The sequence below is a fragment of the Sorex fumeus genome, unplaced genomic scaffold (assembly GCF_029834395.1).
Source record: "Sorex fumeus unplaced genomic scaffold, SorFum_2.1 ptg000029l, whole genome shotgun sequence".
NCBI lineage: Eukaryota > Metazoa > Chordata > Mammalia > Eulipotyphla > Soricidae > Sorex > Sorex fumeus.
The window spans coordinates 4,833,837-4,849,382 of NW_026606086.1; positions in this window are offsets into that span (position 1 = coordinate 4,833,837).

Genomic DNA, 15,546 nt, shown 5'->3' on the forward strand with positions numbered 1-15,546 from the left:
GGAGACGTTACTGGGCCCGCTCGAGCAAATCGACGATCAACGGGAGGGCCTTTACCTTACCTTTACCTTATTGAAACCCCTCAAAGTTTTAAAGTCACAGTAAAGAAACTACAAGAAAGTAAATCTTGGGGGCCGGAGTGATAGTACAGTGGGAAGGGCATTTGCCTTGCACGCGGCCCACGTGGGTTCGATCTCCATCATCCCATAGGGTCACTGTCATTGTCTCTACCCTCCGTTGTTTATCGATTAGCTCGAGCGGGCCCAGTAACGTCTCCATTGTGACACTTGTTACTGTGTTTGTCATATCGAATACATCACGGGGAGCTTGGCAGGCTTGCTGTGCAGGCGAGATACTCTCGGTGAGCTGGCCAGGTTACTGCCAAGGAGAAATTCCTGAGCATTTAGGGTGACTGAAAAAGCCAAAAGAAAAAAAAAAAGATAACCTTTTATTCCCTCCCTCCCCTCCCTTTCCCTTTCTTCAATGTTTCCTCCCTCCCTCCTTCCTATCCTTAGCTTCCCTCCTCCCTTGCTTACTTCCTTCTTCCTCGCCAAGCCATGCTCTGGGCTCTGGGGTCCTCCCGCCCAGCAGTAGTGGGGCTTTTCAGCTTGGGGACCGATCTCAGTCTCGTCCAGTGGTGCTGCAGTTCCAACTCGGGCCTGGTGTGTACTCCAGCCCTTTGTGCCGTCTCCCCGCCCCTGGAAAGTCAGTCTTTCTCATAGGCTTTCTTATTTTCTGGTCACGCCAAAGTTAGGTCTAGAAAACGCCTCTGTTTGGGCCGTTTTCAATAACCACTAGACAGTCATCACCAGAACTGCCGGCGCCAAGGCCTTGGCTTCGAGAGCTTCAGGCAATCACGCTCACCTCACGCCTCTGTTCTTCGGGGTTGTGTTGGGTCATGGGCTTCTCATACGTGTTTTCTGTTTTGTTTTCCCCTTCCCGTTCCTGTTTGTCTCCTTGGTCCATTCACTCCATCCTTGTGACTCTCGTAGGCCGATAGCCTGGCCGAGGAGCTGCAGGGGAAGGGGCTAGCGCTTCGTAGTCTTCAGGAGAACTTGAACGAAAGCGGCCGAGCTGAGGGGCCGTGTGTGCGCGCGTGTGTGTGTGTGCATGTGTGTTTGTGTGTACATGCTGGTGAGCAGAGCAGAGGGGCCGTGTGTGTGCGTGTGTGTATGTTTGTGTGTTTGCGTTGTGTGTGTGTGTGTTCGTGTTTGTTCGTGTATGTGCGTGTGTGCTGGGAGCGGGCAGGGGGCCGGCGGCTGACGGTGGCCCCTGGCTCCCCACAGGAGGAGAAGGTGGACGTGAGCCGCAGCCAGTGCCAGGCTCTACAGGCCGAGCACGCCAAGGCCAGCGTGGAGATCCAGGGGCAGCACGAGGAGGCGCCGCAGGCCCTGCAGCAGCTGCTGTTGCAGGCGAAGGAGAAGCTGCAGGCAGTGCAGGCGGAGAACGGGAGCCTGCTGCGGGAGGTGGCTGAGCTGAAGACGCAAGCCGACAAGGCCAACGTGGGTGGGTGCAGGGCAGCGCCGCGGCTGATGGCGGCCGTGCCCCGTGTGTGTGTTGGTGCCCGGCCTCTTTCCACCGCCCACTGCAGCCAGGGCTACGTCTCCTCTCTGGACCACCTGCTGGCCCAGTTCTCGTGTGCATGCTCAGGTCAGTCCCATTCCGGTAACATGGCCGTCAGCGGTCAGCTGCCCAGCACACACCAGTAGCCTGCTGCGGCTCATGGCTGCTGAGCTGGACAGAGAAGATAGGCCTTGCTGCAGAAAGTTCTGGAATGTACATGACGGTTCAACTGTGGTGTGCATTGAGACTCAGAAATGAAAACGCACAACCCGTTGCTGACGGGCAGGGAGAGCAGGTGAGGGAGACCCTGACCCGTGTGCGGCCAGTCCTCCTGGAGCCCCTGGGCCCCTCCCAAATGACTGCAAACACTGCCCTCCCATTGCTCATCGATTGGCTCGAGCGGGCCCACTAATGTCTCCATTTTGAGACTTGTTACTGTGTTTGGCAAGCAAAAACTGTTGGCTTTAGTCTCCAAAGCTTGGTGGATTCGTCTGGATTTTCTATAAAGTGGATAACTTTTGGGACTAAGTCCATTTCCTGCCTCTGTTTGTCCCTGTGAAAATCGTTTGACAAGCAGTGGTTGCTTTTCCCTTCCCCTCCTGCACAAAGTTCCAAAACAAAATACTTTTTGTAGTTCTTTGAATTGTATTGAAAACTAGTTTTTGAATGCATCCCTTCTAGGACAGAGTGATGGATTTTATAATAGAAGAATTGAAGTGGGGGGAAAAATCTTATGCCCCAATGTCAAGATCCAACTGTACTTACACCTTCCGGGGAGCTGTCAGGAATCATTTCAGACGGCATTTCAAAAATCAAATCGGCTGATAGTAGAATGGGTAGGGTGCTGCCTTGTACTCGGCCAACCCGGGGTTGATCCCCAGCATCCCGTATGGTCCTCCGGCCCTGCCAGCAGTGATCCCTGAACACAGAACCCTGAGCGAGACACGAACACCAGCAGGTGTGGGGCCCCCATCCACAAAGTAGGCAGGTAGTTATGTTGACGCTAAGAAGCTAACTGTGTTTGAGCCTCTCCATCCTGCCTGTGTGTGTACATGTGTGTGTGAGTGTTTGCGCGTGCGCGTATACACGCGTGTGCAGGTAAGACTACTCTGCCATTTTCATTTCTGGTATTTAGGCCACATGAAGTGCTTGGCTTGCTTGTGCCTGCTTGATCTCATTCTTGTTTCCATTCTTCCCCGCTTTTTGTTTCTGCAGTCCTTAACTTGCTTGTTAAGCTCGGCAAAAGAAGAGATGGAGCTGATGTCAGAGGATCGCAGGGCCCTGAGGTCAGAGAATGAATTGCTGGCGAAGGAGAAGCTCTGTCTGAAGTCCGAGAGAGGGTGGTTTCAATTGAAACTCAGAGAAGCGGAGGCCAAAAACTCTTCGCTGCGGGAAGAGCAGAGGAAGCTCTGGCTCTTGAACCAAGCGATTCGCTTGGATAAGGAGAAGGTCATCGAGGCCAGGTGGGCCGCAGAGAAGCTCTGCCAGCAGGAGCGGCTGGACCGAGAAGCCCTCGAGGCGGAGAAAGAGAAAGTGCTGGAAGAGGGCAGGGCGGTGCAGGAGGAGCTCCAGAGGGTGGGCGCGGAGAAGGACGCACTGCAGGTCGCCAAGCTGGGGCTGCAGGCCCTGGTGGAGGAGCTGCAGATGAGCAAGAGCAGCCTGGTGGCCGAGTGCAAGAAGGGCCTGGAGGAGAGGGGCCAGCTGGAGGAGCATGTCAAGAAGCTGGTTCTGGAGAACCTATCCCTGGCCAAGGACAAGGACAACATCATCCAGAAGCTGCAGTGCTCCTCCGAAGAGCTGGCTCGGGATCAGAAGTCGCTGGTGCAAGAGATCAAGGAGCTCACGGCTGAGAAGGAGGAGGCCGCCCGCGTGGAGTCGGCCCTGCGTGAGCAGCTGAACAGCCTTGGCTCTGAGAAGGAGCTGCTGGGCCAGAAGGCCACTAAGCTCCAGCGGCAGCTGCACTGGCTGCTGAAAGACCAGGCGCTGCTGGAGGCGCAGCAGACCGAGCTGCTGGCCGAGCGGGAGGCGTCCCTGCAGGCCCTGGCCTCCCTGGAGGACACCAGGAACACCAATGCGATGATGCAGAGTAAGGTGGGTGATGGTAGTGACCAGGGCTGTGTAGGCCCGGCCTCAGCCTTGAGAGAAACCATATCCTGGGCCATAGTGATAGCACAGCGGGGAGGGCGTTTGACTTACACACCGAATTCCCAGGTTCAATCCCCGGCATCCCGTATGGTCCCCTGAGCACCGCCAGGAGTAATTCCTGAGTGCAGTGCTAGGTGAGCCAGTGCCCTCTGACCTCACAGCCCCACTTTCCCGGGCTCGAGTGACTGATGACAGCCTGAGCTGTTCCACCCTAGCCAGGAGTGATCCCTGAGCACAGAGCTAGGGTTTAGTCCCTACCCCACCGGGTGTGGCCCCCAAACAAACCAAACTTACTACCCACAAAGGTTCTAGATAAGCATGTATACATACACAGACATGTACATGTGTATATATGCGTGTATGCTTCAAAAGAGTCGGGGAATATCTACCATTTAAAATATCCGAGAATGATGCCGGAGCAATAGCATAGCAGGTAGGCTGTTGGCCTTGCACATGGCCAACCCAGGTTCCATCCCCGGCATCCCATATGGTCCCCGAAGCACCGCCAGGAGTACTTCCTGGGTACAGAGCCTGGAGTCACTCCTGAGCAACGCCGGATTGTGACCCAAAAAGCCCCCTCCCCAAATTAATTGATTCATTAAAATAACAGAAGCCAAAAAGAGGGAAGCTGAGGAAGAAGGGGCTGTGCTCCCCTGGCGCCCGTGAGAACCAGGGGCCGTGCACATGCTGCAAGAACCCCACCCCCACACGCTCCCAGCACAAGAGGTGATGCTTAAGGAGTGAGAGGCCCCATGGACAAGGACACATCCCTTCAGTCAAGGGGTCATGTCCTTGCCAGAGCCCTCCAATGCCCTTCCTCTTGCTGCTCTCCCAGAACCTGGGCTTCGGGCTCCCATCAAATTGGCAAATCTTCACTTTGCCAGAGTCGAACACCACTTTGGAGGGCTTCTTCCCTGCCAGGAAGGTTCAGTCGCAAACAGAAACGCCCACAAGCATGTGGCTTTTCCAGCCTCTTTGTGCATGCTCTAGGCCCAGAGCTGGGGGAGTCTGGTCCTCTGGGCTGCCTTCCTGCTTCTTGCTCCTGTCAAGGGAGACAGCTGGGTGTGGTCCTCCGGGGTTTGCACACTTGGCTGCAGTCCGGTGCCCGCACCTACTATCACCAGGCTCGGGTCTGGCCTGCAGCAGGAGTCAGCCTTGGGGCCTCCTTGATGTCTCTCCTTCCCCAACCCCCCCTCCATCCCACCCGGGTCTGCAGCGCTTTATCGTTTGAATCCTCTCCGAGGAAGGGGACCATCTGGGTCCCAGTGCCCTGAGGAGTTCCCGCACACCCTCAATTCCTGCACTTCTGTACTTAACAGCCGGTGGCCCTGGAGGGCACTTGTGGGCTGAAGTGAACTTTGCATGTGGGCTGTGCAGGTGGACCCTGTATGGGTTTGTTGGGAACTGAACATTTCCATGTTTTGTTTTGTTTTGTTTTGTTTTGTTTTGTTTTGTTTTGTTTTGTTTTCAGCTGGAGGAAGAGAGATCTGTGTTTCTTGGCTCTAGTGTGGGATGGCCTGGGCACTCTCAGAGACTGGCCATCAGAACTTGCCCTGAGGGAGAAAAAGAATCAGTCTGTTTTTCTGGTTTTATTTACACTTTCTTTGGGGGCCACACCTGGCGATACTCCAGGCTTCCTCCTGGCTCTGCACTCAGGAGTCACTCCTGGCTGCTCTCCGGTGGCCCCTATAGGATGCCAGGGATCAAACCTGGGTTGGCTGTGTGCGAGGCAAGCACCTTTCCCGCTGTGCTATCACTCAGACCCAACGCGCCTGCCAGTTTTCAAGTGAAACATGAATGTTTGTGCCTACAGTCATGCTTGCTTTTGTAAAGTGGGATTTCCCCCGCCCCATTCATTTGAAAGAAGTGAGTTTGTCTTTGTAGGAGAGGGAAGACCCCTCTTGACTCCCTGCTCTGAGAAGAACCGAGGGGTACCAGCATCTCCTCCTGGGGTCTTCCCTGGGCACACGGGAGCTTGCGCTCAGGAAGGGAAAGGGGAGCTCTGGCTGCCTCCAACCCTGCGGCGGGGACTGGAAGCGGGGCCCAGCCTCCTCTGTGGCGGGCTCCCATGGCTCCCGCAGATGGCTCACCGTCTCACGCTCTCCTTGAACACAGATTGATTTCCTGAATTCCGTGATTGTGGACCTCCAAAGAAAGAATCAGGACCTCAACATGAAAGTGGAGATGATGTCCGAGGCGTCTCTCAAAGGGAACGGGGACGACCTCAACAATTACGACAACAACAACTTCGGCCCGGTCACCTCATTCTCTGCACTCTGCAGAAATCTCCAGCAGTTCCTGGATTAGATAGCAAGCTACTTGTGAAACACATAAAATAACCAATTTACTGTCTTTACAAAGTTTACTTTTTTTCCACTGTGGTTTTTAACTGAATGTATGATGAGAAATTCAACATTAATAATTTTGGATTTTCTTATCAGAAAAAATTAAATGAAGGACCTGAACCATCAGAAGGTGATCATCCAGTCTGAATCTATTTATGTTCATTTGAATGTTTTCTAGTTCTGTAAAACGTGATAAATAATGTACCATCAGGGCTACATGGATTATAAGAACTTCTATAATTGTATATATGCTTTTGATGTATTTTCCTCTGGAGATTATCAAGTGTCTCACCAGTGAAAGATCATAATCCATTGACATTTTGAGTAATAAACACGATTGAAATTGTTTCACAAACTATGTAAAGCAGTATTAAAATTTGAGCAAACAATGTTCTTTATCTACTTGAATAAAATTATTTCCTTTTTGCCAGTGATAACTGATTATTCTCCGGTTTATTTATAAAAGATTTTTGGCTAGCAATCAAGAACTATAGAGTCAAAGAAGTCAAAGAGTTTCTACAATGGAATTCTGATACACCAATTTCTTTTTGTTTCTTTATGTTTGTGCCACACCTGGTGATGTCTTAGGGCTTATTCATGGCTCTTCACTCAGGAATCACTCCTGACAGTGCTTGAGCAGACTATACGGAACGTCAGGGATTGAAGCCAGATTGGCCAAAGCACATGCCCTCCCAGCTGAACTCTTGCTCTGTGCCTGTATACCATTTTCTTAAAAGTTTTATATTGGGATAAAGAGGTAGTACAGTGAGTAGGTTTCTTATCTTGCATGTGGCTGATCTGGGTTCAATCGCAGGAATCCCATCCAGTCATCTGTGCCCCGGCAGGAGCAATCGCTAAGTACAGAGGCAGGAGTAAACCGTAAGAAGCACTGGGTTGGGGGTATGGTGCCACCAGCAGGTCTCTCTGTACCTGTGAGGTGAGTGCATCAACAGTCTGATGGCGCCTTCAGACTTCCAGGTACCCCCAAACTGCTGCTGTGCCTTGGGCCAGACCCCAAAAACGTGGGGCAGAGTTTACCAAGAAAGTAAACAGGCAAAAGTTAGGTATGTGGGAGACACACACACAAACCACCTCCAGTCCAGCTATATAATTGGAGGCATGGCCTCTCTGGTTCCTGATTGAACTGCTTAACGGCCATGATCCCAGAGACTCAGAAACAAATCTCGAAACCCAACAGCTTTTGGCAGAAATGTGTCCAGTCCCTGAAGTAAGTTACAGGCACTGGGCCACCCCAGGTGGGAATAGATTTCGTGCCTTGGCCCGTTCCCCCTGGCAGCCCGCTGGCCGCCATCCTCCAGAGGCCACTGGACAGTCAGGTTTGGGCTCACAGTGACGAGACACGTAGGGCCTCACGGGATGGGGGTGGAGCTGGCCCTTTCCTCCCCAACGAGACCCCAAGTCGTCACCCACAAACGGCCTCTCTGGCTGCTGATTTCATCTTGGAACCCAGCAGGTTTGGGCAAGAAATTCCTCCAGATTTAATGGTTAAAATTGTGGAATTTCAAAATCGCGCAGCCACTACGGCAGCCACGCGATGTCATATGTTATTCATAACCAGGAGTAGAAAACAAATTGTCTACTGTTGCCTTTACAGCAGATCTGAGCACCAAATAATAATGGTGGGTCCGGTGTCAATATATTGAATGTAATCAAAGCAGAGAGAGTAATATGGAAATTATCTCCTCTACAGGTAGGGGGAGGGTGTGGGATGGGTCTATACTGGGGTTTTTGGTGGTGGAGAATGGGCCCTGATGAAAGTACGGGTGTTTCATATTATGACCAAGACTTAAACGCGAAAGCTTTGTAACTGCTCTCATGGTGATTCAATCAATAAAATTATAAAAAAATGAAAAGAAAACCACTGGGTGAGGTTTAAAAGCAAAAAAAAAACCCCAAAACAAACAAAACCTTTCTTGCATTATTGCAAAGCTTCCTAGTCAAGGTACCCTAAAATGAATGCCTTCAGTGATTCTTCACAAGACAAAAATGAAGTGACACCAAGCAGTACAAACACCATCAATCCATAAAGTCTGGGAAAGAACTGGACATTGCTATATTATTAACCCAAAATGAACAGAACCAAATATGCTTATAAGCACCAACTCCTGTACGTTTGAAGCACATGTCCTCAGGTTGAGATTTCTGGAAAAAGAACTTGAGTAGGACCGTTACTTTCAGCCTTCATAATACCCAATAGCAGTCCTTGACCTTAGAATCTATGGTAGGGAATTCAAACGGTCTATACATGAATCATGGTTACTTTGCAGGATATCCAAATATTATTACATTGTACTGTGAGTATTCTGTAATACTACTTTGTAAGTCAGTAAACTGTAGATTGGAGAGAGAGCCCTGGGGCAAGGCTGATGCCTAGCAAGCAGCAAACCCAGATTCTTTTCCCTGGCACTTCATAGTGTCCCCAGTATCCCGTCCAGGAGTGATGCCTGAGCAGAGCTCGGAGGAGCCTCAGCACTGCTGGATATGATTCCCAAGTCCCTTCACAAATATAAGTAAGCACCCATTTTGTGGAATATGATATATATGGTCACAGTCCTCCTGTTGTTCATTGATTTCCTTGAGCGGGCCCAGTAACGTCTCCAACATGAGACTTGTTGTTACTGTGTTTGGCATATCGAATATGTCAAGGGTAGCTTGCCAGGCTTTGCCTTGCGGGCGAGATACTCTCGGTAGCTTGCCAGGCTCTCAGAGAGGGGCGGAGGAATCGAACTCGGGTTGGCCATGTTGGCTGCGTGCAAGGCAAACGCCCTACCCGCTGTTCTATGGATCCAGCCCATAATACACACACACACACACACACACACACACACACACACACACACACACACGAGATTGATATCCAAGGCTAGAAAAATGGGGGCCAGGAGGCCTTGTCAATGATTGGAAAAAACCACACGTGTAGGGGACAGAGGATGCTTAGGATAGAGTAGGGACCAGTATGGCAATAATGGTTGTGATGTAGGCAGGTAGATAGGGAAAGGCCCTTTGCAATGAAACAAAGTTTCATGGAAGAAGAATTCTAGGAATGAGCCACCTTGTCGATACAGAAAGCAAAGGCCTGATAAGACCATCCACAGACCCTGAGGATAAAGGCCTCCTCCCCATGAAATTCCTCTTTTTGGACCTCCCTGGTAACCTCCTTAGCAACGGACTTTTACCTGGGAAGAAGCCCTACGTGGGGGCAGGTTGGAGAAACCCTATAAAGGCCACCTTGAACAAAGGAGCCCATGTGCTGCTTAATTCCTGCACTCTGTATGGTCCCCCGAGCACCGCCAGGAGTGTTCTCTGAGCACAGAGCCAGGGGTAAGCCCGGAACACCGCCAAATGTGCCACAAAAAAGAACTATCTTGTTACAGATTCGTTTTCTGCATGTGCTGTTATGACTAAAGAGAACAAAAACTTCAACCAGAGCATCAGGAGAAAAAGACATACTTCAACAGGATGGAAAAAATCTTGAACTGAGGTGGGGCAGATAGGCCCAGAATTTGAACTTCCTGCAGAAATGCAAACGAAAGTCAGAATGAAAAGGATAAATAGGGGAAGTGCAGGATAGCACAGCGGGCAGGGAACTTGCCTTGTTTGAGGCCAACCCAGGGTCGATCCCTGATCCCCAGCATCCCAGGTGGACCCTCCCCCGCCAGGAGTGATCCTTGAGCGCATCGCCAGGAGGAAGCCCCTCACATCACCAGGTGTGGCCCCAAAACAAAAGAAAAGAAAAAGGCAGATGGGCCTAAGCATATCTGAGCTTTGCTCTGAAGTCTGGGGCCACAGGGAGCACAGGCTTTGCAGGAGGCAGAGTACCCTCCCTCCACCCAGCCCCCAGAAAGGAGCCAGGAGTATCCCCAAGGCCAGCCCACTGCCAGGCTGCCGAAGATGGAGGACACAAGGAAGGGAAATGCGTTTCTCATGAAATCTACTGTGCTGTAATTCCCTGTGACACAGCGAACCCCCTGCCCCACCCCCACCGTCTGTTCTGGTTGCGGGGAGACCCCCTCCTCTGTACTCTTGAGTGGCGATAGTCGGGGTCTGCTGCATGTCCACGGTTTCCACCCATCTCAGGTCCTTCCATCTGCTCATCCTCCCAGCCCCCCACAGCTGGTCCCAAATGGTCGATTCATCCCTGGTGCTATTTGCAGGAGAGAACTCCCAAGTTGGGGGCACACAGACACCAGAGTCCCATCTTCCCCCGCGCTCCCCACAATGCACAAGCCCCCCAGAATCAAGGCTGGCGCCCCTGGCTTGAGGAGGAACCATCCGTCAGAACGGGAAGCACTTTTTTGTTTCATTTTGGTTTTGTTTTTTAAGACACTCATCTTGGCATGCAACTTAGTGCTGGAGCGGTAGCACAGCAGGGTAGGGCCTTGCACGCGGCTGACCCGGGTTCGATTCCTAGCATCCCATATGGTCTCCTGAGCAACACCAGGAGTAATTCCTGAGTGCAGAGCCAGGAGTAACCCTGTGCATCGCCGGGCGTGACCCCCGGCAAAAATAAATACATAAATAAATTTTAAAAAATAAATGACCCATTTAACCACTTGTCCATTTCCCTCTGCTGTCTCATCACCACTGTTCCCCTTCTCCCCCTATGTCCCAGGAATGTTTATGCAGCCATCCATGGAAAGTCATTCTTTCAGGGGCTGGGGAAGTCGTAGAACTGGTACTATCTTGTCTTGTACACAGCTGAGCTGGGTTCAATCCCTGGCACCCCATGTGGTACCCTGAGCCCAGAGCCATGGTAAACCCTGAGCATGGCCAGGTGTGCACCCATCCACCCCGAAGGAAAAAAACTTTCAGTGAATCTAAGGAACAAATGATGACTTTATTGTTTTTTTTTGTGGGAGTAAAAAAATTTAAAACTATTAAAAAATTTTAAAACAAATATTGAACTGTTTCTTCTCGTTAATCATGGCAAGCTGTGTCTGATTCAGAAATCTGAAGACAACTCAATTGTAGCTAATCCCAGGATCTTCATCGGCAGGTAGAGATTGTAAAGGATTCAGATGTAGGTCTGAGTGTGATGGTAGATAAAGTGCTAAAAGGAATTTGCTCTGCTCTCAGGTTGAAAGCCTAGAAGGGTTTAGGTCCAGTTTCCCTGGGTTCATGCAGAAACCGCTGCCTGCCCCCAAGGGCCTTGTTGGCGCGCAGTCCTGATGGCGGAGGCTGGGCTCCCACATGGAGGCGCAGAACTGCTGCCTCTGAGAGAGGACGTCGCCTACACTCACCCAGCCCCTGGGTTTGCTGCGGGTTTTCCCCAGACTGTAGTTATCTCCAGCTTAGCTGCACGCGATGTGTGCCAAAGGTGAAAGTCAGCGTTTCTTTCGGGAGCTTGTCTCCAAGTTAGGTTTTCAGACAGGTTGAAAACAGGTCCAGATCTGTCGGGATGGGAGATTTGTGATGAAAGTAGATAATGGACCAAACATGATGACCTCTCAGTGTCTGTATTGCAAACCATAATGTCCAAAAGTAGAGAGAGAGTATGGGGAATATTGTCTGCCATGGAGGCAAGGGGAGGGTGTAGAAGGGGGGCGGTATACCTGGGAGATTGGTGGTGGGGAATGTGCACTGGTGGAAGGATGGGTGTTTGATCATTGTGTGATTGTAGCCCAAACATGAAAGATTGTAAGTTTCTCATGGTGATTCAATAAAAATAAATAAATAAAATTTAATAAATAAATAAATAAATAAATAAATAAAAGAAAACAGGTCCAGCTGCGGAAGGCAGGGCCAGTCCTGCCCTGCTCTGACCACTGCTAAAGCCCAGAGCAGACGGGGGCGGGGTGGTCCTGTTCGGCGTACCCTACTTCCCTGACGGCCAAGGACAGATACCAGAACCAGAATGTCAGGCTCGGGCTTTGGTCAGGAACTCTGCGGGTCCGGGAGGCAGCCTCCGCGGTCCTGAGCTCACTGTGGGTGCTGATGTCTGGCTGTCTCTGCGCTCACGCGCTGCCGTGCTCACCTCACCCTCTCTTTTTCCTCCCACTCCTGCTTCCTTTGCTCTATCTGTGTGTCTTTGATGGAAAGACTAAAGAAACTCTATCCACGTTATAATAAATTTCATATAGTTTTTTAGTTTCTAATATTTGGTTCTTGTTTTTTGCATTTTTGAAAGGCTGCCCAGTAACACTTTAAGGCATTTGCATCATGACTGAGATTTATTTCTTATGAAAGTCATAAGGAAAGAATCTGGATAGTGTGATCCCTTGGGAAAGGTTTCTGGCCCCGGACACCTCAATTCCGGCTCTCCTCCCTCTGCTCTTGCTCATGACACCAAATCTAAAGCGTGTGGCTAAAGGGGCCCATGTATTTGTGACTCGGGCATCGGTAAAGAGGCCCGATGTCCTCCAGCCACTTGTGGATTGCACGGTAGAAGTGAGAGCTGAGAAGAGACCAAAGGAATTAGCCATGAGGACTGGTCAACAGGAGCAGCTGCCGGGGTCTGTTTGGCCGTGTCCATGTAGGGGTCGCCACACGTGCCCACTCGAGGAAAGGCTGCCAGGTGATTGTGCAATGTTCCAGGCTTGTCAGGAACGCAGGAAGGAAGCTTCCCTCCCCTCCTGCCTTAGAGCTGATGGCTCAGGCTAGTTGGATAGTCCTGACCAAAGAATGGGAATGTGGGACTGGAGCGACATTCCAGCGTGGAGAGCGTTTGCCTTGCACTCGGTCAACTTGGTTTCGATCCTTGGCATCCCATATGGTCCCCCAAGCACTGCCAGGAGTAATTCCTGAGTGCACAACCAGGAGGATCCCCTGAGATCTCTCAGTATGACCCCCTCCCCCCAAAAAAAATCGGAATCTGCTCACGATCACGATCACAAACATCCTGTTGTTTGTCGATTGCCTCGAACAGGCCCCAGTAATGTCTCCTTTGTCCTAGCCCTGAGAATTTTTTAAAAAGTGCCATATTCAAGGCTCTTTCAGGGTTAATAGAATGAGCCTCATCATTGTTACTGGTATTTGGCATATTGCGTAAGCCACGGGGAGTTTGCCAGACTCTGCCGTGTGGGCAGGTTACATTCGGTAGCCTGCCAGTTTGTCCAAAGAAAGAATGAGATAATAAGATGCTTCCGGGAGCTGGGTTTTATAGTCTCTGGGTCTTGGCCGTTGATGGGATTACAGGGCACAAGGGGGGCAGTTGGTGGGTGTAACCCCTGCCTACTGGAATATGGAGGATCTGAGTGGAGGATGCTCAGCCCCAATCTGAGCAGGCTTGGAGATCTCAGGCCCAGGACATGCATGCCTTTGTTCCTCTGCCAGTACCTTCATGCCTGTGGAGACTGGTCTCAGCATGGTGGTGGCTGGTTGTAGAGGTCTTCGGCTGCCGGAGCCCTGGTCGGGGTGGGAAGCGAAAATCAACCTGCTCCCCTCCAAAGGGTCCCGGCGAGGACAGCCAGGCGCGGGGGCAGGAGACTCTGCTCATCCTCCTTAAACCCCTTCACTTTGAATAAACATTTAAAATCAGATTTTCTAAGTATGTGTTAGATTTAGAGCAAGGAACTCTTAAAATAATCTTATGGTGGGATCAGTTACCAAGTAAGTTTGTTTTATTTTGCTTTGGGGACACAATGCTCTTCAGTCATTCCTGCCTCCAGAGACCATGCAGTGCTGGGGACCAACCCAGCTCTCCTGTCTGTGAAGCGTAGACCCCAGCCTAGCCCCAAACACATGCCATAGGAAAGTCAAGATTCCTGACCCACAGGGTCGCATCAGAGATTTCCTTTCCACTAAAACGCTCTTATTTCCACCTAAACAAGATCCTATTCCCTAGCGAGGTGTTGCTCATGTAATAGCTTAACTGCACAGAAGTCCACCCTTTCCGGTGTATTTCCAGCCCTTGGGTGTTGAATTCAGGAGATCTCTGTTAGTCTCAGATTCTTTGCTTTCTATTTAATGATCTGGAGTGTAAGCGTGAGCCAGGCGCTGAGAGAAATACACACTTCTCTTTTCATCTCTGTGAGAATTCCCGTTTGCCGTAAACCCAAGAGAATTCTGTAATGTGTGTGCGGATATCTTGGGTCTCACTAACCAGACATACATTCTGCCATTTCTAACGTGGGCCTCAGTCTCCGATTCCTCCTGTCAGTTTTGGGAGGCATCTGACACTCGGAACATGCTCTTCGTTCACCCACTCACCCGGGGACCAGAGAGACTCGGCTTGTTGCTGTAAGTTATGCCTCATTCAATGTGTCACCTGCCCGCATCACTGGTGCTATGGCCCAGAGCATGTGATCTAAACATGCATGACCCAGTGCCACAAGGTGGGTTGGAGGGAATACCCAGTGGCCCTCCCAGCTTCTCCCAGGGGTGCACATTCCCTCCATCCCCAAGGCACACAGATTCGAACCACTGAGTAGGACACGAACATCCACTGCTGTCCTGGACCCCAGACTTTAATGAGATCCCCCACTTCACACGCACCTCTGTCTCTCTCCCAATATGCACCCCAGGAGCCACACTTCTGTCCCCTCTCATGTCCTTTCCAGGCTGTGGCATTGCCCAGTCTTGACTGAACGTCCGTCCCCACCCTGTGCTACCCCCCCAAACGTCCTTTTGTGTGTGTTTTAATTGTTGTCATTGCTTGGTAATAATTTATTCAAGAAATAGCACTTCTTCCTGGGATTAGGTGTTTAAAAGAATTCTTTTTTGGGGGGGTGGGGTGGGGCTGCAACAAGTTCTTTTTTTTTTTCTTTCTGTTCTCCATCTCGCAAAGGTATTAACTTGTTTCTTTAAATTCAAATGGACACAATGATACACTGGTTCTGGCATGTACACACAGGCAAACTTTTTCTCCCTCACAGTCAGTAAAATTTCACTAAACTTGTGTAAGCATCAACGCCTGGGCCCCTCCCCCCGCAATAGTCCTGGGAGCCGTTGAGCGGGGGTTCTAGGGCAGTTGTGCACTGGCCTCTCTCTGGGTTGATTTCTGGTACAGGAAGGGAAGTCGAGGCCCCAGGGGCCATGAGGACCCTCAGGGCCTGTGACCAGCAGTCCTTGGCCAGCGGGCCCTAGGAGGCTCAGTTGGCTGGGGATTTTCCCACCTGGAGTGGAGGGCGCCCCCTAGCAGGCGAGGGGGTGCGTGGTGAGTCTGGGGCGGGGGCGCTGCAGCGGGGACAGCCCCTTGCCGGCAAGTGCGGGCCGCCCGGGTCGCCGCTGACCCCCATCTCCTAGACCGCGCTGGGCAGGGTGCCCCCCCCCCACGAGGGAGATGAGGAGCCCGAAGCCTGAGCCCAACGCCACCGCTGGACCCAGACCCAAAGCCGCACGCCAGGGGCCCCCGCCCGCCCCACCCGAGGGGCCGGGATCCCAGGCCGCCTTCCAGTCCTGCCGCCCCCGCCCCCGCCGCCAGAGCCCCGCGGACAGATGCCTCAGGACTGAGACCCCCGCTCCGGGGGTCCGCGCCCGCGGCCCAGGACTTGCGCGCCCTGAGCTCCCTGCCGCCCGCCCGCCGCGGCCCCCAGG